This window comes from Haemaphysalis longicornis, unplaced genomic scaffold (genome assembly GCF_048455015.1).
Source record: "Haemaphysalis longicornis isolate Haplotype H1 unplaced genomic scaffold, Haemaphysalis longicornis Haplotype H1 scaffold_13, whole genome shotgun sequence".
Lineage (NCBI taxonomy): Eukaryota > Metazoa > Arthropoda > Arachnida > Ixodida > Ixodidae > Haemaphysalis > Haemaphysalis longicornis.
This window is the reverse complement of record NW_027526233.1, coordinates 46,999,220-47,023,459: the sequence shown is the minus strand read 5'-3', so window position 1 is coordinate 47,023,459 and position 24,240 is coordinate 46,999,220. Positions and strand designations below refer to the sequence as shown.

Here is a 24,240-nt window from a genome sequence, read left to right as displayed (position 1 = left end):
GATTAACCGTTGGGAGTTCTCCTAATCATGATTCAACCAGCAGGGCAGTATTTGCGCGAGCGTGCTGTGAAAAGTTTTTTTTCTCTGCGGTTGAGCAATCGTCATCTTCAGCTTCTGCAAAAAGTAGCGCTTCACCGAGGAAACTGAGTTTTGCGCTTCTGGTCGCGTTTTTCTTCGACGCTGGCCCTAGTGCAGTGCTCCATAGCTTTCGTGAATTTGTCCTGAGCCCATCGAACCAATAATTTGGCTAACGGAATCTTCTATCGCCCAAAACCAATGCCCGACTACCCCAAGCAAAAATTTCGACACGACTTTCCGCCGGCTTCCACTGCGTCGCCACACTCGAACTGCAGATTTCGCGCGAGAAGGCTGCATGCATGGCTGATGCACCCTCTGAGGGCACCCGCACATCTGAGTTCGCAATTTGCTCCACGCTAGTTGTGTCGGCAATGGCAGGAGCATGTTTTTTCAAGAAATGCCTCCCAGTCAGACCCCTTTTACCCGACACGTTTCTTAAATGGACAACTAAAAAGAGGACGACATAAGCGATGCCCCAATGCAAGGAATTGAAGAGGACAACGTAACTACTCCCGCCATCTATTACCTTTCAGTCCTCCCGCCAACATTGTTATTAGGCAAAGCTTCGATACTTCAGAGGTCGATTTAGCTAATTGTAGGTGTGCTGCATGGGAAGTGGCAAGGAAGTTTGCTCCATAACAAATTACAACAGACGTGCATTATTTCATGCACTCCGTAGACTGCGTCCAGCTTTGCAGGTGATATTTCTTCACAGAGTGGAAGGTGACTAGATTTTTTTATTTTGCTGTGGCCTGCCAGCCGTCCGCTATTAGCCATGCACATTAAATTAGTAATAGTAATATAGTAATATTTTATTTTCATCTCTTGAAATATACAAATCAACATCGCGTCAGCCCAAGCCATGCAAGGCTTGTCGGGCCGTACCCTGCAGTCAGCACAGGCAATAAATGGCATTAGTTGAGATAGACAAAACAGAAAAATGTTTCCGCATATATGTTCTTAGGCCACGCAGAGAAGAAATAGAAAATATTTCATCGGGTAAGAAGTTGAAAAATTTTTATACATAGTAAGGTCTAACATAGTATTACGGTGACGCTGAGGCGTTGAGGGGTGAGCTGAAGGTTTATTTAAAAAACCTGGGTGAGGACCGTCGCTGAGCGTCGTGTCCGAGCCCTGGTTACGCGAAAAGCACCTCCTTCTTGTCTTCGTCGCCCCGCCGTTTTCGCCGGCGGGATTGGCCTGTGACATAGTCAATGCCATCTACTTTGCACAAAATTCAACAAGTTATGTAGCGTTACATCCCCCCCCCCACCCGCAGACGAAACCCGCCGGGTGAGTCACTCAGCAGCACGAGGGTGATAAGTCTTTAGCCGGGCGATGTGCACAAGTTGCGTCTTGATGGACCGGCGACCTTGTGTTGTGAGGCGCGAAATGACGTAGGTGACGTCGCTTACACGGTCGAGAATAACGAATGAGCCAGTGTAACAAGACAAAAACTTGCTACACAGTCCGCGTTTCCTAAAATGAGTCCATAACCACACCAAATCACTTTTACAGAATGATACACTGCGGTGGCGAACGTCGTATCTCTGTTTAGACCGGGACTGTGATACAAGGGTGTGCAGGCGAGCTAATTGGCGGGACTCTTCGGCCAGGCACAGAGTCTTGGCAACTGACTCCTCGTCGTGCAACGAGAATGGCAGGATAGTGTCAAGAAGAGTGCGAGGATTGCGTGCGTAGACGAGGTAGAAGGGACTGTAGCCAGTTATTTCGTGCTTGGCCGTGTTGTACGCGTAAGGTATGAAAGGCAATACTTCATCCCAGTTTTTGTGGTTTGATACCACGTACATTGAAATCATGTTGAGAAGTGTTCGATTTGTGCGTTCAACAAGTCCGTTGGTCTGCGGATGATATGGTGTAGCATGGCAAAACTGTGAGGTGCAAAGGCGAAGTAGCTCCTCTACAACATCCGCAATAAATTGGCGGCCAAGATCACTAATAAGCACGCGCGGAGCGCCATGCCTCAGAATCATAAAATTTAGCATGAACATAGAAACCGAGGCTGCTGAAGCTGTTGGTACAGCCGCAGTTTCTGCGTAACGCGTCAGGTGGTCCACGCAGACGATAACCCAGCGGTTTCCAGCTGGCGGCCGTGGAAGTGGGCCAACGGAATCAATCCCGACTTTCTCAAATGGCGCAGTGGGTGGATTCACAGGGTGGAGGAGGCCGGGCGGTGTGGTTGCAGGACGCTTGTAGCGCTGAAACTCCACACAACTGGCGACGTATTTTTTCAGTCGTCCGCCGCATGTTGGGCCAGTAAAAGCGTTCTTGTACGCGGTATAATGTGCGAGCGGAGCCAAGGTGCCCAGACGACATGTCATCATGCATAGCACGCAAGGGCGCAGCCTCTGGGGTACAACGAGAAGGAACCGCGCTCCAGTCGCATTGTAGTTTGCTTTGTAGAGAAGACTATACCGAAGAGAAAAGCGGTTGGTAGGAGTGGAGTCACGAGCAGTGGCGAAGAAGGACGCTAGCTTGGGGTCACCTTCCTGTTCTCGCCGGAAGGTTTCTATGTCAGGGAATGTCTCAAGGACTGCTGCAAGATAGTCGTCGAAATTGTCAGCGTCGCAGGCGGTAGATGAAACTGGGAACCGGGAAAGGCAGTCAGCGTCGGTGTGTCGGCGGCTGCTTTTGTAAGAAACAACGAAATCATATTCTTGGAGTCTGAGGGCCCAGCGGGCGAGCCGTCCAGATGGATCACGTAGTCCAGCGAGCCAACATAAGGAGTGGTGGTCCGTAACAATTGTAAAAGGCCGTCCATAGATGTAAGGGCGACACTTATGCACAGCACAAATGACAGCCAAACATTCTTGCTCAGTCACTGTATAATTTTTCTCAGGTTTACTGAGCGTGCGGCTGGCGTAGGCAATCACATGCTCAGTGCCGTGAAGTCTCTGCACAAGGACTGCTCCGATTCCGATGCCGCTGGCGTCCGTATGCATTTCTGTAGGAGCAGCTGGATCAAAATGGCGTAGTATTGGCCCCGACGTGAGAAGAAATTTCAGTTGAGAGCACCTCGTTCTTCTCCGTCGCCCCGGCGTTTTCGCCGGCGGGATTGGCCTGTGACATAGTCAATGCCATCTACTGTGCACAAAATTCAACAAGTTATGTAGCGTTACAATAGGATCCAAAACGTGTTTAGCAACGCGGTATAAGAAATCGAGGACTATGTCTGAAAGCTCGCACCGGCACATCAGGGGGCAAAAAAGAGCTGCACCAGAAGTTTTTCAAAATAATCGTTTGAAAAAACAGGACATCAAATGTAGGCGGACTGAAATAAGTGAAGCAATCAACGTTAACGGTGATATCTACATTGTAGGCAACGCTGAGGAGAATGTTTTAATATACAGTTTACTTTGGAACGCCAGGTGAAAAAGCAATGATAAAACAAACATATCCCATATCTGAGAATGCTGTAAGCGAGCGAGTGCGCAATAATTTTGCGCGTTGGGACTGGCATGAAGGAACCAACATTATATAAAACGCAAGATACCCCCCGAAGCTTGTTACAAACGTAGTTCATCTGGGTGTTTGACGTCATGTCGCTATAAAAATATACACCTAGGTACTTCACGCTTGTCGAGAAGGGAAGAGGAGTACAATGACAATCTTTACACCTTGAGTTAAGGAGTAGAATCGGCGTACAGTCACTTTTTTTGTGAGGATTGTGGAAACACACACATTTTGTTTTTTGTGTGTTAATACAAATACCGTTGTAGGAATACCAATCCTTAACCGCAATTGCATCTGTTTGAAGGGAGTGAATCGATCAACTGTAAAGAGAGTGAGTATACAGAAGAACAGTGTCGTCTGCATACTGATACAGGCGACTCCTTGTTGTGACAGAACCCAAATCATTGACGTACACGTTAAACAACAATGGCGATAAAAAATAGACCCCTGTGGCACTCCTGATTGCAACAAAAGTTTGGAACTCGAGAAACCGTTTATCCGCACAATTTGAGCCCGGTTGTGGAAGTAGTTTGTTAAAAGTTTCAGAAAAGGACCCCGAAAACCTACAAGTTCAAGCTTTGGAGCAATAATGAAGAGAAACCGAGTCAAATGCTTTGCTGGCATCCAGGAAAAGAACACAGGATACCTCATTATTATCGAAGGCGGAATAAATATGATCACAGAACTTTTCTAAAAGTGTTATAGTACTCTTTCCTGCCCTGAATCCAAACTGAGAATCTGAAAGAAGGTTATTATTTTCGAGAAAAGGACTCATCGTACGAAAAAGATGCCTTTCTAAGATTTGTGCGATACAAGGTAGGATAGACAGCGGTCTGCAATTCTCAATCGTTTTAAAGCTTCCTCTTTTATGGAGCGGCTTGACCAGGGCGATCTTAAGCTCACCAGAGATGAAACCATGTTCCATAAAAGAATTGCGCATAAATATTATTACGTCGCATAATACGCTGAAGTTTCGCTGAAGTTCAATCACAGAAACACCGTATATTCCTGGTGCATTTTTACGCTTGAAAGTAAATATTATGTGATGCAAGTCAGCGCTAGTTAAGGGAGGCAAGTATGCCGACGTGACATTGCTATTCAAGGAACGCAGCGCTGCACCGGGAGAAACCTGTGACCGATTTGAAGGTTTCGAAAAGTGGGTAATAAAGCCATGCACGGAGTGACCAAGATTACGGAAGTGTTTGAAATTGTTACATCGATCGACTGTTGTGTTTTCCGGTCAAGTAACGGGTTAATGGTTGTCCAAGTTTTCATGGGGCAGAATCTGTTCTCGTAGAAGGATTTGTTAAAGTACGAATGTTTCGCCGATCTCAACAGAGCTGTAACATTGTTTCGCTTAGACTTAAACAACATCCTCAACTCGGGATAAGAAGAGGGCTTACAGCGCGTCCAAAGCGCGTCCTTTTCTTTTATAGCTTGCAGAATTTCATTTGGTTTTCAGGGGCTGTTCATGCTGCGTTTCTTTATTAGCACTGCTTTTTGTGCCTTTTGTTTAAATTGTTTTCATATTTCTAAGAATTCCTGATACACGTCTTGAAAACTAACCCTCTGTAAAAAACTTCCCAATCAAAATCAGCTACGGCTTTATCAAATATTACTATGTCAAGGATAACCAGATTCCGCGTAGTAAGATGTGTCCGGTTCGACTCCGGAAAGAAAAGATGACAACCGATGAAATAATGGTCAGCCAGTTTCTGCTTGATAACAGCGGCAGTGACTTCAGATATGGGCGCTCTAATGTTCAGATGGTCAAGGCAAGACGTTACAAATTTGTCACCGAGGTACTCTTCTCTTGTGGATACAAATATGGTAGGTTGAAAACCCCATTTTGCCAAAGTATAGAGATATTCGCACACAATCGGCCTCGAGGGCGACAAAGTGTCGTGATTGAAATCTCCGACTAAACAAAGAACAGAATTCACAGAAACTGACTGGATAAAGCTTTAAAGTTCAGATAAAAAAACCTTGGCATTTTGTGCCGGAGGACTGTACACGGCTAAAAGCGTAATGTCGAGTGCAGCCGAAGCAATGTTTAAGCCAATGCATTCCGCTGCACTAAACACGGCCTGTCTTTGCGTACATGAACGAGTACCCCTCCACCCCTAGTTAGTGGACGTGTAACAGAATATGAAGAATAATTATTCATTTTGAAGAGGGAAAGTAGCTCTGAGCGTATATTTATTTCTGTTAGCACTATTACATTTAGGACACAACTTCAATTTTCCACAATGGTCAAAAATTCGTCCCAGTATTGCCTGATACTACGAATGTTTACACGCAAAACGGAAAATGGGTGTCCACCGGTTTTAGTTGACAAACTGCAAAACTCGTCAACGTTAGTGCACTGAAAGAAAGAGCTATTCACATTTAAATAAGGCGGTCTAGATCGAGGCTACTGTAGATACGAAAGGCGGAGGTTTTGGATTTCTTCACGAAAATGTTTCCTTGCTTCACCCAGACATACTTGTAGTTTTTATTCTTTCCTCTTTGCCAAACTTCCAAAAAAAAAGCTTCTTGTTCTGGGTGGTCAAGTCGTCGTTCAGAAAAATCAAGGGTATAACCTCTTGTTCGGCAGGTGATTGGGTCTTTTTGCGGCAAGACATCCATTTTTCCTTAATCGCTAACGGTGCAAAATGAACAAGAACAGTCGGAATGACGTCACGCTTCGCCGGAAGCCGGTGGATAGCTTCGACATCATCGTCACTGTGTTCAATTCCCAGCTTATCAGCCAAGTCACAAATGACCACAGATAGGTCCTCGGCAGGACGCATGGGCAAACCTTGAATCTCAAGATTGCACAGTCTGCTGTATTGCTCGTTGTCATTTAGCGTTGCATGAAGAAACTGAAGCTCTCCAGCTTGCTGCGAGACCGTGGTCTCCAGAATTTGTACTTTAAACTCTAGAAATTTAATTGTGGCCTGGCTGGCAGCTGCAGAAGTGATGACCTCGTCATAGCTTTTTGACAAGAAAGATATCGAGCCCTCCACAGCTTGCACCGTCTTCTGTAGGGCATCAACGGTCACTTCCAAACCTAACAGCTCGTCAACCTTAGCAGTAAGCGATATTGTCACGTAGCCAGATGTCACGTAGCCAAGGACGAAGCAGTTGTTTGGAAAAGAAACAAGTTTATTGGAGCGAACTTGTGCTCCCCTAACAACTGAAAAGAATACAGAGGCGGCGAAGCAGTGGTCAACAAAGTGACGTACGCGCGTCGGCGAGCGTCGCAGAATCGAATGCCCCGGCGTCTGCTCTGCAGGCTTTTTATCTTTCGGCGCGCGTGGTTCTGGAACCGTCGATTCGCATCGAGAACATTGTAGATGCAAGAAGATTATTCCGGGATGTTCACGTTAGATCGGAATGCTCTCCCTATCTGAACAGATAACACATGCGGCACAGAAAGAAAGAATGGAACACGCGCTTCCCTTGGCACGGAGATAACACAGACCGGCGCAGCCGGGCGGTAAAACCAAAACACAAATAAACAAACCCAATGCATGGTTCGCGGCATTACCCCCCTCTAAGAGTGCATCGACCCGATGCTAACATAAGCGACAGTCCGAAAATGAAAATAAAAGTTCGTCATCGTTCGTAGAAAGGTTTTAAGCGAACCACGTGGACGACTTCGGGCCGCGTACGTCGTCGTGATGTGCCGGAGTCACCATCGGGGATCACTTCGTAGGTAAGTTGGCCAACACGTCGCAGAATCTGGTAGGGTCCGAAATACCGTCGCAGAAGTTTCTCGCTCAGTCCGCGTCGTCGGATGGGAGTCCAAACCCACACACGATCCCCTGGTTGGTACTCGGCGTCTCGGCGTCGGAGGTTGTAGCGGCCGGCATCCACCAGCTGCTGGTCCCTTATACGAACTCGAGTGAGCTGGCGGGCCTCCTCCGCACGTTGAAGGTATCCTTGGACGTCGGCGTTGAGGTCGTCGTCTTCTACATGCGGAAGCATGGCGTCGAGCATCGTAATCGGTCGTCTTCCGTAGACAAGCTCGAACGGTGTCATCTGCGTAGTTTCCTGCGTCGCTGTATTGTACGCAAACGTGACATACGGGAGGACTTCGTCCCAAGTCTTATGTTCAACGTCGACGTACATGGACAGCATATCCGCAATTGTCTTGTTCAGACGTTCTGTTAGTCCGTTCGTTTGGGGGTGGTACGCCGTCGTTCTTCGGTGATCCGTGTTGCTGTAGCGTAAGATTCCTTGCATCAGCTCCGCGGTAAAGGCCGTTCCGCGGTCCGTGATTAGGACTTCAGGGGCTCCATGTCGCAGCACAACTTGGTTTATAAAGAACTTGGCGACTTCTTGTGCAGTCCCCCGCGGAAGAGCGGCGGTCTCTGCGAAGCGCGTCATGTAGTCTGTCGCTACGACAATCCACTTGTTCTCCGATCGTGACGTCGGGAACGGGCCTAGAAGGTCCATTCCGATTTGTTGAAAGGGCCTCCGCGGGATGGCGATCGGTTGTAGAAGTCCGGCGCGTCTTGTCGGCGGCGTTTTTCGTCGCTGGCAGTCCCGGCAACTCCGAACGTAGTGGGTGACGTCGGATGTAAGGCGGGGCCAGAAGTACTTCGCCTTAATTTTTGCAATAGTGCGAGCTGTGCCGAGATGTCCGGAAGACGGGTCGTCGTGGGACGCTTCCAAAATTTCGTCACGAAGGTCTGCGGGGATGACAAGTAGATAATTCGTTCTTGTTCCGGGGCTGAAATTCTTCTTCACGAGGACGGAGTTTCTGAGGCTGAATGCTGGTAAGTTACGCTTGAACGCTCTAGGCACGGCGACGTTACGTCCTTCGAGGTAGTCGATCATTACTCGCAAGTCGGGGTCGGCACGCTGCTGGGCGGCTAGGTCGCTCTCCGTAACAACCCCGAAGAACGCACTGTCTTCATCGGAGTCTTGTGGTGGTGGGTCGACAGGGGCGCGGGACAGGCAGTCGGCGTCGGAGTGTTTCCTGCCGGATTTGTAGACGATTGTAATGTCGAACTCTTGCAGGCGCAAACTCCACCGCCCAAGACGGCCAGAGGGGTCCTTCAAATTGGCGAGCCAACACAGCGCATGGTGGTCTGTTACAACCTTGAACGGTCTGCCATACACGTATGGGCGAAATTTTGAAATGGCCCATATAATAGCAAGGCACTCTTTTTCGGAGGCAGAGTAGTTTTTCTCCTCCTTCGACAGACCACGGCTGGCATTGGCGATTACGTTTTCGCACCCGCTTTGTTTTTGGACAAGGACGGCACCCAAGCCTATATCACTGGCGTCCGTGTGTATTTCCGTTTCGGCGTTGTCGTCGAAATGAGCGAGCACGGGCGGGCTTTGCAGGTGTTTTTGCAGCTCGCAGAATGCCTTTTCTTGGTCGTCTTCCCAGCTGAAAGCGGTGCTATCCTTCGTCAAGCGCGTAAGCGGCTCTGCAATGCGTGCGAAGTTTGCGACGAAGCGCCGGTAGTATGCGCACAGTCCAAGAAATCTGCGCACGCCCTTCTTATCTTTCGGCCTTGGGAAGTTCGCTATGGCTGAAGTTTTCGCCGGGTCAGGCAGGACTCCCGCGGCGTTGACGACATGGCCCAAAAACTTCAGTTCCTCGTACGCGAAGCGGCACTTTTCAGGCTTCAGCGTTAACCCCGACGTACGGATGGCCTCGAGTACTGACTGCAACCTTGCGAGGTGTTCGTCGAAAGTCCGGGAGAATACCACAACGTCGTCGAGGTATACGAGGCAGGTGTGCCACTTCAGGCCAGCTAGCACAGTGTCCATGACTCTTTGGAACGTTGCTGGTGCCGTGCATTACCTTGAACTCGTATGTTCACGTTACATCACGTCCGGGATGTTCACGTTAGATCGGAATGCTCTCCCTATCTGAACAGATAACACATGCGGCACAGAAAGAAAGAATGGAACACGCGCTTCCCTTGGCACGGAGATAACACAGACCGGCGCAGCCGGGCGGTAAAACCAAAACACAAATAAACAAACCCAATGCATGGTTCGCGGCAATATAATTGCGTCCTTCATGGGTAACAGCATCTCTACCTTCTTTAGCAACTCTGAAAACGACTCAGAAGTCGGCAAAGAATCGTCTCCGCTCGACTCCCTCAATTCCGACACGCACAGACTACAGCGCCAGCTAACCCGCTTTTCAGCTCCCTTACCGGACATTGCTTTCTCAGAAACACCAGCACAGTGTTTACCATAATGATAGTCGCGTTTACACTCTGAACAAGTCATAAACCTTCCATCAAGAGGCAACGCCTTCTGGCACTTCCTACAGCTTGTTTCAGAGGACATGGCAACAATTACGCAAGGTGGCAGTCGTTGACAAAAAAAATGCAGCATCAGAAGTAAAGCAAAAGAAGAAAGTGTGCGACTGGTACCTGTAGCAAAGAATTTGGCCATTCTTTCTTTCATTCCTTCTAACAGGAAACTATGGCTGAGGCAGCTAGATAGGAGGGCTGGCCTTGGCATGGAAAATGCCGAGCAGGGGCATTATATTGAAGGAAGATAAGAATGATATTGCAGCCGAGGAAAAAGAAAATGGACGCTGTTTGAGCCATTGCCGTGCCCCCGCATCGACATTCGTTCCACATGCCGTGTGTTGTCGCATGCCCGGCAGGAATGGTCGCTAGCACTGCTCGCCAATTAAGCCACCATCAAGGCGTATCTCCGAAGATCTTTAACAATGCCGGTGCCTGTATTGTGGCACCTAGCTTAAAACGGAGACCAAAGATAAATGTGAGGCCCTCAAAGACCAGAAAAAGCCTTCGCTGTAAACAGACACGGCACGGAATTCGCCCCACTGCGAACCAAAATGGACTATATAGCGTCTAATTAGAAGCATTTTAAAACAACTTCACAATTTCAGCGGTCGTGTCAGCACTGCAAGTTCTGTCCGCCAAACGAAGTTTGGGGGTAAGTGGCAAATTATAAACACACTGAAGACAGACCAGCATGTTAGCCCCGAAAAAATTTACGTATTGAATCCTCGGCATGGCCCTACAGCAAGCGGCAATGCCGACCGCAGAATCGCCCATGTAGAGGAAAATCTTTGTAAATCGCCTGTCCTTGCGAACTGCAGGAATGACAGCGTATCAGATCCTTTTGTTGCAAATACCGCGGCGCGTGCGTGTGTGTGTGTGTGTGTGTGTGTGCTTATGAGTGCGTGTGTGAGTGTGTGTGTCTGTGCGTATGCGCGGGCGTGTGCGTGTGCGAGTACGTGCGCGTGCGCATGTGCATGCGCGTTTGCGTGTGTACGTGTGCGCGTTGGCGTGCGTTCGTGAGTGTGTGCTTGTGCATGTGAGTGTGCGTGTGCGTGTGCGTGGGAGTGTGTGTGTGTGTGTGTGTGTGTGTGTGTGTGTGTGTGTGTGTGTGTGTGTGTGTGTGTGTGTGTGTGTGTGGGTGTGAGTGTGTGTCTGTGTGGGCGTGTGTGCGTGTGCGTGCGCGTGTGTGTGGGTGTATGGACAAAAATGCGCGCTCAATACTTTTTTTGTGCGGAAAACACGTGAAATAGCATGCGCGAAACACGTGATACGGTCAGTGGATGCCACCTTGATGCGTGTTTTTGACAACCTAGTTATGTAACATCATGTTACAAAAATAATACTTTAGCACACCATTAAGGCCACAAAGGTGTCAAGTTCTCCCAAGCTGAAGCGGCAAATACGGAGCTCAACGGAAATAGAAAAAGGGGAAACCAATATGAACAAAACCCCAACAAACGAGCACACATCAGATAAATGGGGATAAAATGAAGCGCAAACCATCGTCGGAAAGACCTGAAAAAATCCAGACAAGCGTTATCACATTCTGCATGCGAAATCTGCGAGCATGAGGAGGTCTTTATCTTGAAGCTGGCCGTGCCATAGCCACGCCATTCTCCTTGAATAAGACAGCAGCTAGAGCATCCGTGGTACACCTTATTCGCTGCTTCAATCATAGGTATTGCACGGGGACAATGTGTTTATAATTGGGCGCCAATGCTATTTGAAACATATTTTGCGGCGTACAGGACGGGCCGCAACATTCCCGACCAAGCCAATGCGTGACGAAAACCGTCACTGCACACGCTCGAGCCACGGCGCCTGCTGTCGAGACCGACATCGCGCGCTAGCGAGGCCTTGCTTACTCACAGACAAGCATGTTTCTCGCTTTCACCAGCCGCGCAACAATTGTCTTAATGGTAGCGCGGCACGACCCCTTTGTGGCATCTATTTGGCCGCATCTACCAGACTATGGCCGCAAAAGGAAATTCATCGTCTTTACGTATGTTGCTTTGTGTTCTAATTTCTCGGAATTTCTTTTTTCGTAGTTTTTTGCTCCCGTACAATCGTGTATAAAGCCGCAAACATCAATAGCTACATTCTGGGTATGGGTAGATCAGCACGCAAGGCACACATGCGCGAATGCCTTCATTGAAACTTCTAAATGAAGTAACCTACAGCTTAGAGGTTTCAATGGGGCCAATTCGATATTTTTTATCCCGGCCCAAACACGGGGTTACAGGCTTGATGCAAAAGCACTTTATATGTTACTGACATATAACATGTACGTTGTAAGCAATGAAATGCCTCGGTAACTTACACAACATGTGCTTGTCGCGCCATCTCTCCAGGCGGCCTATGATGTCTCCGTTTTATGACGGGATATTGAGAAATAGTGGCTTCGGAAGGTCAGGAGGCCGCGTTTTCGCGCGAATCAAGCCCTTTTATCGCTGTGATTGACCTATGATAAAGTGAGGATGGCTGTTACAAAGACTTGTTTTTCGACGTGAGTCCCTGATGCTAAGGGGAGCCCGTTTATGACTGTCAGCGCAACAAACCCGCTTCTTCTGCGACCATCAAGCCCGACGGTTGGTCACTCCACAGCGCCAGCTGGAGAAAGCACGGTATGTTCCCGCAAAGGTTTATGCGACTTCATTACCTGTATGTTTTGGCTGGGGACATTCATGGTGAAATATTCGAAATTACAGCATACTTGAGGGATTTGCGTTACCTGACTGACTGCTTTGTTGTAAGGTTTAGGCTTACCGCGCCGGCGAAATAATGGAATCACGGGCTTGCATTTGTTGCGTCTGATTGAAGCGTCAGATCGGGCAAGTACATTGTAACATTTAACAGCGCTCGTGTCCGGTGTTTGGGGACGTTATTTCTATGGCGTCTGCTTGGGCGCCTTCCTCGCTGGTTGAGGGTTTCGTTTACGCCGTTTGCAGTAACCGTATCGGCCAATCTTGAAGAGTGGTTACCAAGTATAATTGCCAGATTGCTCTGGTGATATAAGTGTCATTTTCCCGTCGATCACTTATATTGTCGCACTGTTTTGTGTGCATTCTTGTTTTCTTTCAGCTATCGCGGATCTCGTTGCATATCTTCGAAATTGTTGCATGTTTATTTTTCTTGTAGAAATCTGTGTGAAAAAACAAGAGATGTGCACCGCAGAAAACTTCGTCCACTAAACGTTCCCGAAATATACAAACTAACCCAGTTTCATTTAGCAAATGCCTTTATTTCTGTCACTTTTTTCCCCGTAAACGGGTAACTTCGGTGAGAATCGTTTTCAGACACTGGATCATTTTTATAAAGATAAGTAAGTTCATTTTTATGATATATGCAAATCAGTTGATGATACATTCCGGTTTTATTACTGGGACAATGGCTGTCTCGGGTTATCATGGTGTAAATTAGTAAAGCTCTTTGGGAATGATGGTATATATCAAGTGGCAATCGGGTTACTGGATTCTTTTTTTCTGATGGCATCGAAATTGTGAGAAATTTGGTTACACGCTGGGTTGGCCGAGTTTCATAAAGACAGCTGTAAACACGGGTGCTGCACTTTCATCGGTTCCTGGTTGCCTAAAAGCTGTGCTGGCTTATGGGTACCTATACTATGACTTATCAGCATTACTCTTTTTCTTCTAGACAGAGTTTCTTGAGCTGACAACCAAGACTACGCTGACTTTGGCACAAGTGGAAATGAAGCCTGATTTTGGTCGGCACAGCTGCATAAAAATTCAAAAATTAAAACATATCTGTTAAAATACCTTATGTAAAGATGGCAACCAGGCTTGCTCAGACAAAAAGTAGCTATAAATGAACCCCTTGTGAATACGCGAGGTCTCTCTTGAGCTAGTGTTACACCAACTACACTTACACCATAGCATTACCCGCGGGTGTTACTAGCGTGACACTAACCAGTGTTACACCCACTACTAGTGTCAACTTCTTAACTTATTTTACCTCATGGTTAGAGACACTGTTTGCCAGATCGTTACTACATGTATGTTATGTATGTATAATGGGAACAGAAAACATAATCCAATGGAACTACAGAGGCCTGCTTAAAAATCTTGACGATGTATACGAACTACTGCATGCTAATCAGCCAAGTGTAATGTGTGTTCAGGAAACACATTTAAATTCAAAGGATACAAATTTCTTGAATAGTTACATCTTGTTCAGAATGGACAGGGATGGCTGCCCACACTCTTTGGGCGGTGTGGCAATAATCGCCAGGAAATCCATAGCATGCAACGCTGTCACTTTGAACACTTTACTTGAGGCCATAGCAATCGGCGCAATAATATTTAATAGGTTGAAAATTGTATGCTCTATATACATTCCTCCCGATTTTGCACGTTCGAGCTCCGATTTCGAGGCACTGGCTGACCTGCTGCCCGAACCATACATCCTTACAGGCGACCTTGTTGCACACAATTTTCTTTGCGGCTCCTTTCGCACGGACGCCCGAGGCCGCCTGATAGAGAAGTTTTTAACATCCTCGGGAGCATGCCTTTTCAACAAGAAACAGCCTACACACCATAACATGGGACACATCACAGTCTCCTTTTTTGACTTGGCTATTGGTTCTGCAATTCTCTTTCCATGTCTTGAGTGGGGTGTGGGCACGGACACCTGTGGTAGTGACCGCTTCCCCACCTCACTAACATATATAGGTAAAGGCCCACGCAGTTCATCTTCCCAAAACAGGTTCAGTGAAGCCAGAGCTAACTGGAACACATTTACAGAGACATCCAATCTACACCCCACACCCATATTACACCTATACGTTAAAAACGCTACCCTACTCCTCACGGGGCACGTCCTCGACGCCACCGGAAAGTCCATTCTCCACACCTCTGGTGCCCTGCGCAACCAGAGGAGGCTGTGGTGGAACTAGGACTGTAGGCGGGCGCGAGATGACCAGAACAAGACGTGGGGTATCTTTCGTCGGTAGCCCGCGCCGGGAAACCTCCTTTTGTTCAAAAAGGCAAAGCCATTGGGAAAACGTGAGCGCCTTGAGTCAAAACGAGAGATTTGGCACACCTTCTTGACATACGTTATTTCTCACATGGACACACACAAAGTCTGGACATGTATACGTAAACTCAAAGGACAACAGGCACACAGCCTGCCCCTCATTAGCACAACAGGGGACGCAAACCAAGACCAGGTATAACACAATTGCACTTGCACAACACTTGGAACACGTGTCCAGTTCAGCACACTACACAAACACTTTCATAAAACACAAAACATCTGCGGAAACGAAATCCCTGCGTGATATAAACAAATCGCACACTTTCTACAATTGTCCTTTTCAGTTCAAGAGCTAATGGCAGCCCCGACAACATAAAAGCCTTCAGCTCCAGTTTCAGACAAAATCCCATACACAATGATACAACACCTACACTCAGACACCCTCGAAACACTTCTACATCTATACAATAAAATTCAGCTTTCGGCGCACATTGCACGCTCTTGGAGGGAGCTCATAGTAGTGGCAGGAGGCCTGAAAAAAAGGAAAGGACCCTTCTTCTCCTGTTAGTTACCAGCCCATTGCTTTGAAAAGGTGCCTGTTCAAGCTCTTCGAGAATATGATAAACAGGAGGCTCATGTATTTTCTTGAGTACAATAATCTTCCCCAGAGCTGCCAGGGAGGCTTCAGGGCAGGACGATCCACAAACGATCAACCCGTCGCGCTCGAGTCTTGAAAAAGGATGCCTTAATTCATAAGCAGTTTTGAGCAACGGTATTTTTTGACCTTGAGAAGGCCTATGACAGCCCCTGGCGCTACGGGATCCTCAGTGACGTGAAGTCATTTGGTGTCTCAGGCAACATGATAAATACTCCTGCTAGTTATTTGTCCGAAAGAACGTTTTGTGTGAGAGTTGGCAGCGCCCTTTCAAGGGTTCATGTGCAAGAAAACGGCGTTCCGCAAGGTGGAGTTCTAAGCTGCACTCTGTTCATAGTTAAAATGAACTCCCTTGGGAAGGCATTGCCACCTACAATTTCTTATTCATTGTATGTAGACGACGTCCAGGTATCTTATAAATCTTGCTATGTGTGCATCTGTGAGCGTCAAGTCTAGCTCGGTGTCAGTAAGCTTGCCAGCCTAGCAGACAGGAGCGGTTTTAAACTTAACCCAGAAAAAAGCACTCGTCTTGTATTCTCCAGGAAGCGTGGGATCCATCCGGACCAGAGATTACCCCTAAAAGCGTTTTGGTTCCTCTGAGAAAAGAACACAAGTTTTTGGGTGTGGTGTTGGATACAAACTTACGTTCACCCTCACATTAAACAACTGAAACATACATGACTGAAGGCTATCATCATTCTTAAAATCTTGTCACACCAGTCCCATGGAACTTGCAAGCAACTCCTCTTACGTATTTTTAGCAGCCTACTGGGGTCTCGATTTAACTATAGAAGTGCCGTTTATGGGTCTGCAACAAATACAACACACAGACATGCTGGAAGCAGTGCTGTATCTGGGGCTTCACCTTGCGTCTGGCGCTTTTAGCACTAGCGCAGTCTTGAGCCTCTAGGCCGAGTTTGATAAATGGTCCGTATATCAGCAGGGGATTCACATGGACCTTTTGTAGGCCTCGAAAATCATGGCTCTCACTAACCACCCTTTTAGTCTCACCACTAATAATACATACTCATACAACGGTTTTTTAATTCGTCCTTTCATCTATCTGCCTTTTTCTATAAGGGTAAGAGAAGAAGCTAGTAAGCTTAAGGTCCCCGTTTCAGACATTCACAAGACACCGATCATTCATTTTATACCACCATTCAATCGGCGCCCTCTGTTCTGTAACCTGTGTTTCACGCAGCTTGATAATAACAGGGCACCAAGAATTGCCATTCTGCAGCATTTCTTGTTTTTACAAGATAAATAGGGATTTGCAGAATTTTATGGTGATGATTCAGACTTCTGCCGCTGTGCCTTTTGCTGCGCACGGACAGAGCTTTCGTGTCTGTCAAACGATGAATGTCCAGAACAGTGTTTGTACGGCTGACGCATACGGAATCCTAATGGTTCTAGGTCACATTGTCCAACACAAAATTCCAAAATCAATCGTATACACGGGCTCCCTCAGCGTTGTACGTGCGCTGTCCTCTAACAAACGGTCTAAGAAATATGTAGTTATTGTTTTTAAGGCCATTCTATCCGCATGTACCGCAAACCTTGAAATAACTATATGCTGGGTTCGAGGCCACTGTGGGACCATCGGTGACGAGGTTGCTGATGAAATTACTGCCGTTACTGCACTACAAGGCACAGTAGATATAACAACAGTGCCGTACACTGAAATGAAGCCACACATTAGACCGCAAAAAACTTCGTAAATCATGGCAAGCTGACTGGAGTGAACAGATAGACAACAAGTTACACGTAATTCAACACACTTGAGGACATACACCAACGACGCACACAACAGGTACACAGAAGTCGCTTTGGCTAGGCTACGGATACGGCACACACGCAACTCGCTCGTATCTGCTCACGGGATGTTCATGACCCCTGTGCAGCAGGTGTGGAGAGGCTCTATCCGTTGTCCACATACTCATTCAATGCAAGGCACTAAATAACACGGCACAAACACTTTCCCAAACTCTACAGACAACACGTTCCGCTCCACCCGTTGAGGTTTTTGGGTGACGATGCCACGGTACATGGCACAGGCGTTTTTAAGCATTTGGCCGATATAAAGTTTTTAAACCTCATTTACTATCATGTGTAATCACATCTGGCCCTATGCACCAGCCATCACCATTATTTTTTTATTTGCTTTTGCTGTCAGGTTTACACGTTTCTATACCTAACTTGTTGTGGTAATCGCTTCTCTTCGACCATTAACTTCTCTGGCGTTCTTTGCCCTCGTTGGCCTTGCGCCAGTAAACGCCAATCATCATCATCATCATTCTTCGATCTCAGTAGGGCGCTGTGGGGGTAGCGGGCGGGGTGGGTCGATGGAGAACCCTTCAAACGGAGCCTCTTGTAGGAGAAGCGACGATAGATGTCGTCGGCCTCTCCGTAGTGGTAGTACAACAGACGATTTTCGCACATTCGCCACACGTCGGTCTTCCTTGGGGAGGTGGTCGTGCGGGTGACAGGGTATGATGGTACGGAACTTCGTCACGATATGATACAGGCGGGTGATGTCGATTAGAGATGCCGCGTAGGGCATCGCCCGAGGTCTGCAGGATGCGTCTGGCGTCGTAGAAGTTCCCTGCGCTTGCTGCCCTTCTTTGCTAATGAGGTCAGTAGGGGAAGCCACTTGGGGTCGCGATGGCATTGGTAGAAGTTTCCGCAGCTCCACCCTCACTACTGCGCTAATGGTCTCCCGTACGCTATCTTCCGGAATTCGAATGCTTTTGACATAGTTCGCATTGACCTTGCCAACAAAGTGTTGGTCACACTGCTTAGCTCTGCGCTTTCTTCGGCCGCGAATTTGGTGACGGTTTTAGGCGCATTCCGGACAATTCCAGGAAGCAGCTGTTCCTTCCAACGTGCCTTAAGAAGCGCAACTTGTTTTCTTCCGCCGTGCAAGGGTCAGCACGCCTGAAAAGCCCCTTCATCTCTTCGGCGAACGCCACAATGCTTTCATTGGGGTGGTGCGTAAGCGTCTGCAGCAAGATTTCGGCGCGCACTTTCTAAGCGTCGGCAGCAAGACTTTGGCACGCAAGTAATATTGACGCGTCGACTAATTACAGTACAAAAGTTGGGAAACAAGGCTTTCCAAATATAGTAATTGACTGCAGTTATTGGACCTCCACCAACGATATTTTTCAATTTTTCGTGTTCTGGCTCCTATATAAGGGTTCATATTCCATTTTTTAAAAACTGTACATGTATCTTGTGCACTGCATTTCTGCATTTGTCTGCTATATAATGTGATTTTCTATACGCGGTACTTCTTATATGATCGTGCTACTGGAATGCATTTTTTGGTATTGTTGCACACAAAATTTTACCTGAAGTTCAAAGTTCTATTATGTGCTCCTGTTCATTCAAGTATTGCGGCTCTCTGGCCCCGTCAAGCTCTTACATTTTTTTCAAAAAGGCCACATTAGTGTAACCAATGTTGCAATAAACTTTGAGTTGGCTTGATTTGATTTCATTCCAATATTCTAACCCACAATATTCAGTAGGTTATGTTGAATATACGCTGCAAAAACACTGCACACGTAATAATCTCTACCTTGCAAAAGGAATTTATCAGGACTCAAACTCGCAATGCACTGTAAACTACTAATTGGTTATGAGAGCCCATATTTCTTCATTTGTACTTTTTGATGAGGCCTGGGACAAATCATTGAAATCGTTTTCCTATTTTATGGGAATCACTATTGTACAGTTTTCTTAATATAGTGTGTAAACATTGATATATTTTAATGTCATAAAAGGGTGAACCCATATTTGCTTACGTGGGCTTTTTGCATACGCGAGTATTAAGCAGTTCTCGTCAGCGTACTCAACACGATATTCAATTTTGTTTCGCCGTACCGTTGGGATTGGGAGGTCCACACGTAGTATGTTTTTCCGCACCACGTCTAGTAAAAAAACAAGAATCGTATGTTCGTTGAAATCCGCTGAATTACATTTCGAATGTGGTCGTACATTGTGTTTAATTCGCCAAACCCGAAAGGTTTGTTTCACAAATGCAACTGCAAAATGCAAATTTTCGCAACAGGACAGGCTATGTCAAGTACGTTTTTTCGGACATCTGAAAAACATAAATACTGGCTTGTACCGTAGTCAATGGCCATGACGTATGATGCGCCTACCTACTAAGCACACTATATTACAACTTCGCTCGGAATGAGTCCGACATTTATTGCAATCCTTATACTTGCAACGACTTTAAAAGAGTTCAGACAATGAAATTGATATTGGGCTGTTTTCTAGGAAGTCAGAGAATCCAGCATAACTTGGTTTTAAAGTAGTAATGGCAGGACATTTTTCTGTTACGTTATTTTTCGCGGGTAGGGGTGCCTATTAGCCCACAAATCACAGAATGGCACATTAAATGGTCGATCGCAGTGTAAATTTACGGCGTTCTTTATACGTGTCACTTTCAGTTTCGACAAAACGAACGCCGAGCGGCGGCAATAACGGGAGGTAGCATGTGACGTCACCATTCTTGTCGCACCGCTGCCCGTCTAGACGCACGCGAGCGAGCGCACGCGCTCGCTCAGACCGCCCTAGGTATTCCCCGTCCTCGTGCGCCCGGGCAGCACTGCGAAAGTCCTAAAACCATGACGTGTACACACGGTTAGCAGGGCGCGCCAACCGCAGCCAGCGTGTCCGCTACATCACGGGAGCCCCGGCGTCGGCGGTTTGGGGCAAGTAGCAGATGACATCATCCTGGCCCGCTCATGCCTTTCTCGGGCTTGGAAAGTCTAAAATTTATTTAAAATACGTTGTGCTGAAAGGCATCTGTTGAACCTTGCTGGTAGATATCTGCTCATAAAAAGGAAGCGTTCTACATATTTATCTCAGCTTTGAAATTTCGTTTCACTGCTCCTTTAAGACAACTGACTATGCAGTCGGCTGCTGCGGATATTTTGCAGCCGCGTGCAATAATAAGATTTTCTGTGCAGCCGAAGTGGCAATCATGTGATGACTGATGTTTCCACGGGAAGGTGAGCTTGACATACTGATATGCCGCATTTCGGCAATATTTGGTTTCGCAATAACAATCCCTCTGGTTAGGTTACGACAGCACTGTTGTGAAATGTCTATCATGGTTTGAACGTTACTCCAATCTTCCTGAGTAAATATGTCCGCATATATAGGTTGTTATTAGAGTGGTGAAGGCTGAAACAATTAGAAGGCACATTTTTGGAGGCACCTTGGGTACCCATACAAAACAATACCTGAAAAAGGTTATGTGCAGAGACACATAACTTTACTAAAACGAACGTGCTCTTTTCCAAAGATACCAGTCGTTGCCTGCGTACGTGAATTGATAAAATTGGTGGCTCATAGGTTATTTAGAGAGCTGAGCACGCACGGCATGAGTCAGTGTTTTATTGGATTCAGAAATTCAGAAATTTGGATTTTATGCATTTCTGTCATTGGCGCATTTAGCAGAGTCATACGAAATGCCATGGATTAATGAGTTCTTTCCTGTGTTCCTAATCGATGAGTGAAGAATAAAAAAGTGAACAGATGGCCACTTTGTATCACAGCAATCAAAACAATAAAAAAATAACCGATCAATATTATTACGTAGCTAAAACTAAGAATCTGTATCATTGTAACTCACAAGGGGGAGTGGCGTTTTTCAGGTATTGTCAATTATTGTTTATCCACACAATAAATCCCTGTTACTGAAGCCGCCGAAAATGACCCACATTTTGGCTTTATTGTTTCACAGTAAGAAACACTGCACTTCCACCTAATAAACGGTTGGTACAAGCCTGTGCACACCGTGCCTTTCATTTCTACTCATATAAAGAGAGTCCTTTCTTTACTCTAACATAACCTTGAATTGCAAGGCTTACAGTACTTTTCAAAAAGAGCTGAAGACACTGACCATTTGCATTCTAGAAAGCATCGTCAAACACACCACACTAGTGATTCTGTTTTCCAAGAAGGCCAGCATTGTTACATTCATCAGACCCAAACTTGAATACGCTTTTTCCATTTGGAACTCTTCACAAGCCCACCTTACAAATTAGAAGCGATGTAGAATCGAGGTGCCTCCTTTATATATAATCTTTCTTCTAACCCCATTAGCGTGAGTGCATAAAACAATTTCTCTCCCTTCGCCAGTTTGGCGTCTTGCCGTTTCTCGTCTATGCTTACTTCATTGTTAATTTGATCACCGGGGACAAGGGCGCCTTTTTTTAATACCATCAGCAGTAGTGGTATCCCGCTTAAGCCACAGCCACCCAATAGCACGCGTCCGTGGTCACACTTGAGCTATGAATAACTCTGTTTTTTCACATTCTAGCACCCTTTGGAACACCTTGCTTAAATAAATCGCTACGTGTTTACGTTTACATTATTCTTTGCATGCAGTAGGTACTTTCTTATTTTATCACTCGCCAATCACCTTTACGATCCGCCCTCCAAAATTTTGTACACTGTAAATCATCACCCTGTTGCTCCATCTTAAAGAGAAACTCTGCCCTGCTGCTCCAAGGCCTCCTTTTTTGTGTATGCTCACCTTTGTGTATCTGATTTGCTTTCATCTCGTCGCTGTGTGCCCAGTGTGCAGTTTTATTTTTGTTGTTTTCCTTGCTAAGATTTAGTTTGGCATTTTTTCTCTGCCTTGTATTCTTCGGTGTTCACTGTGTGCTCTATTCCACCAGCTACTTGCGCAAACCTTCTGTACTGTCTTCGAGCTTTTAAGGTGGCAGCAAACGAAACGAAATCAAATGAATATCACCCTCTTTGAAGTTGCATGGAGGGAGACACCTCACAAGTCCAACCTGCTACCCTTCTTCACTTCAACACCATACTAATTGCGGTTAGAGATTACTGCGCAGATCATTCCTGTGACCTCCAATAGATCTCAGCTTCACATTGCGGCGTACTATATCAGACCCCCAGGAACCAGCACAATTTTGTACTGCAACACCTAAGTCATAGGACGGGTTTTAGCTTTCTACAGCAAGTGAGGTGAACCATAGTTCAGAATGACTGCTTGGCTTGACGGCTTGTTTCTTCTCCAGTTACGTTTTAAAGCAAGTGCAATCAAGCAAGAAAAGTAAAGTTACGTTTTAATAGTACCGCTGTTGTAATAGCATGACGCAAACTGTCAGGACTTTGCGCTCCGTAAATGAACCATTTCTACTTCCCAAGGCTATTTCTAATTCATGAGTGCGATGACTGCAGCCAAGGATTCAGTGGCGCTCTGTGGTTCCCCTTTTATGCTCTGTGTCGTTTGTATGCGCTGTATATTTTCGAAAGTAATTCCAGAGGAATCAGGAGATCAGAATACACAAGAAAACATTGGTAGCCTTACCATCTACCTTTACAAGTAGCTTAACGCCACCTTCATCTTTGACTTCTAGTTGAACTTGAAATGATCTAGATAAAGGAACAAGAGCATCAAAATGTCAAACAACATAGCTGTTTATAGTTGTTTATTGTATGTATTTTAACTTTCGGGTCCCCATGCACCAAAGTGAACGATGGATCAAAATAAATAATGCGTAAAAATATACAAATAACAAATACAAACAAATCACAACCTCCAAATACAGTGCACTGGTTTAAAAAGCAAAGAAACATGACAATACGAATGGCTAAAGCGCTTCCGTGTCTGACTTAGTTTTCGACGGAATGTTACACTTCAAGTTTTTAAATTGCATATTTTGTGAATGTCGCTTGAAGACCGACGCTTGGCTATTGGCGGTTATTGATTGTTCCGCCAACGCAGGTTACCGAGGTGAACGACCGCTGAAGATTCGAGAAGTATTGAAGAAAGGTTGTGCATATTTCGCTGTTCATTGGTTGTAAATTTGAATGATCAACCTTTTGTGGTTTTCTTTATATGCCAGCGCTATCATTTCTTTTTAACGGGCTAGCATAAATCATAGCCAACGTTTCCGGCTAGCCGACGCAATGTTGGTGCCGACATCGGTACCGCCAGGGCAGGCGCTTCGGTGTGATGAAGCCAGGAGCGGAAATGCTAGCAAACGTGTCTGCAGAGAAATCGTGCAAGCATTGATAGGCGAGAACGAGCTTATGGTCGAGGCTGCGGCACTTCCTGACGTCGCGTGTCTTTTTTTTTTGTTGTTGTTGTAGTCGTGTTGTAAATAAAGGTACTGGATAAACGCCTTCTTTCCACGCCTACTTTTTCGCTCCGCGCGGTTCCATCTAATGCCTCCCCATGTTATTTGTGTTTGGTGGTGATAGAACTTTGAGCAGACGATTTATGAGGTCGCCTATAGCGACGGCTGTACTGGCTCCTACTCGACCCTAGCACCAACGAAAAATTGTTAAGCAAGCCTACTAACGCTCTCGAGTTCATGATTCGTTCTGATTATGTAGTGTTATCTGAGGCCTGATAACACAAGTGATTATTACATAATCTACAAAGGTCGGTTGGACAAGGATAAATTATCCAGACGTCTGAGGCCTTATTAAATAAGAAAAGCGTATCCTTTTAAAGGATTCCACACCAACTTGGTTATGTTGAATTAGGTGTAAGACTCTCAAGAAAATATACAAATGGTTCATCCCGCACAATAGTATCGTAAGCTATTCCTTCATTATGCATGGGTAAAACAAATGACAAGCATATTTCCTTTTACATCATTAAACATCAATCTATTATATTCTACAGTGCGGTAAGCGACAACTGTTCGGCTATGGCAAACACTTCACATAAAATAGCGCAGTAATAGCCCAGGACAAGAACGGTCGCATTCTAATGAT

The 24,240-nt window shown here is 46.2% G+C and overlaps 1 long non-coding RNA gene across 1 annotated transcript in view; it reads right to left on the bottom strand.

The window, feature by feature from the left end:
• The window catches only part of LOC144164053 (uncharacterized), a 113,059-nt gene that overhangs the window by 19,027 nt on the left and 69,792 nt on the right, over positions 1–24,240 (bottom strand). The window contains exons 4-5 of the long non-coding RNA XR_013321024.1: positions 22,823–22,887; positions 19,272–19,397 (exon numbers count right to left, since the gene is read on the bottom strand). This is a non-coding gene — a long non-coding RNA (uncharacterized LOC144164053). The remainder of the gene's footprint in view (positions 1–19,271; positions 19,398–22,822; positions 22,888–24,240) is intronic.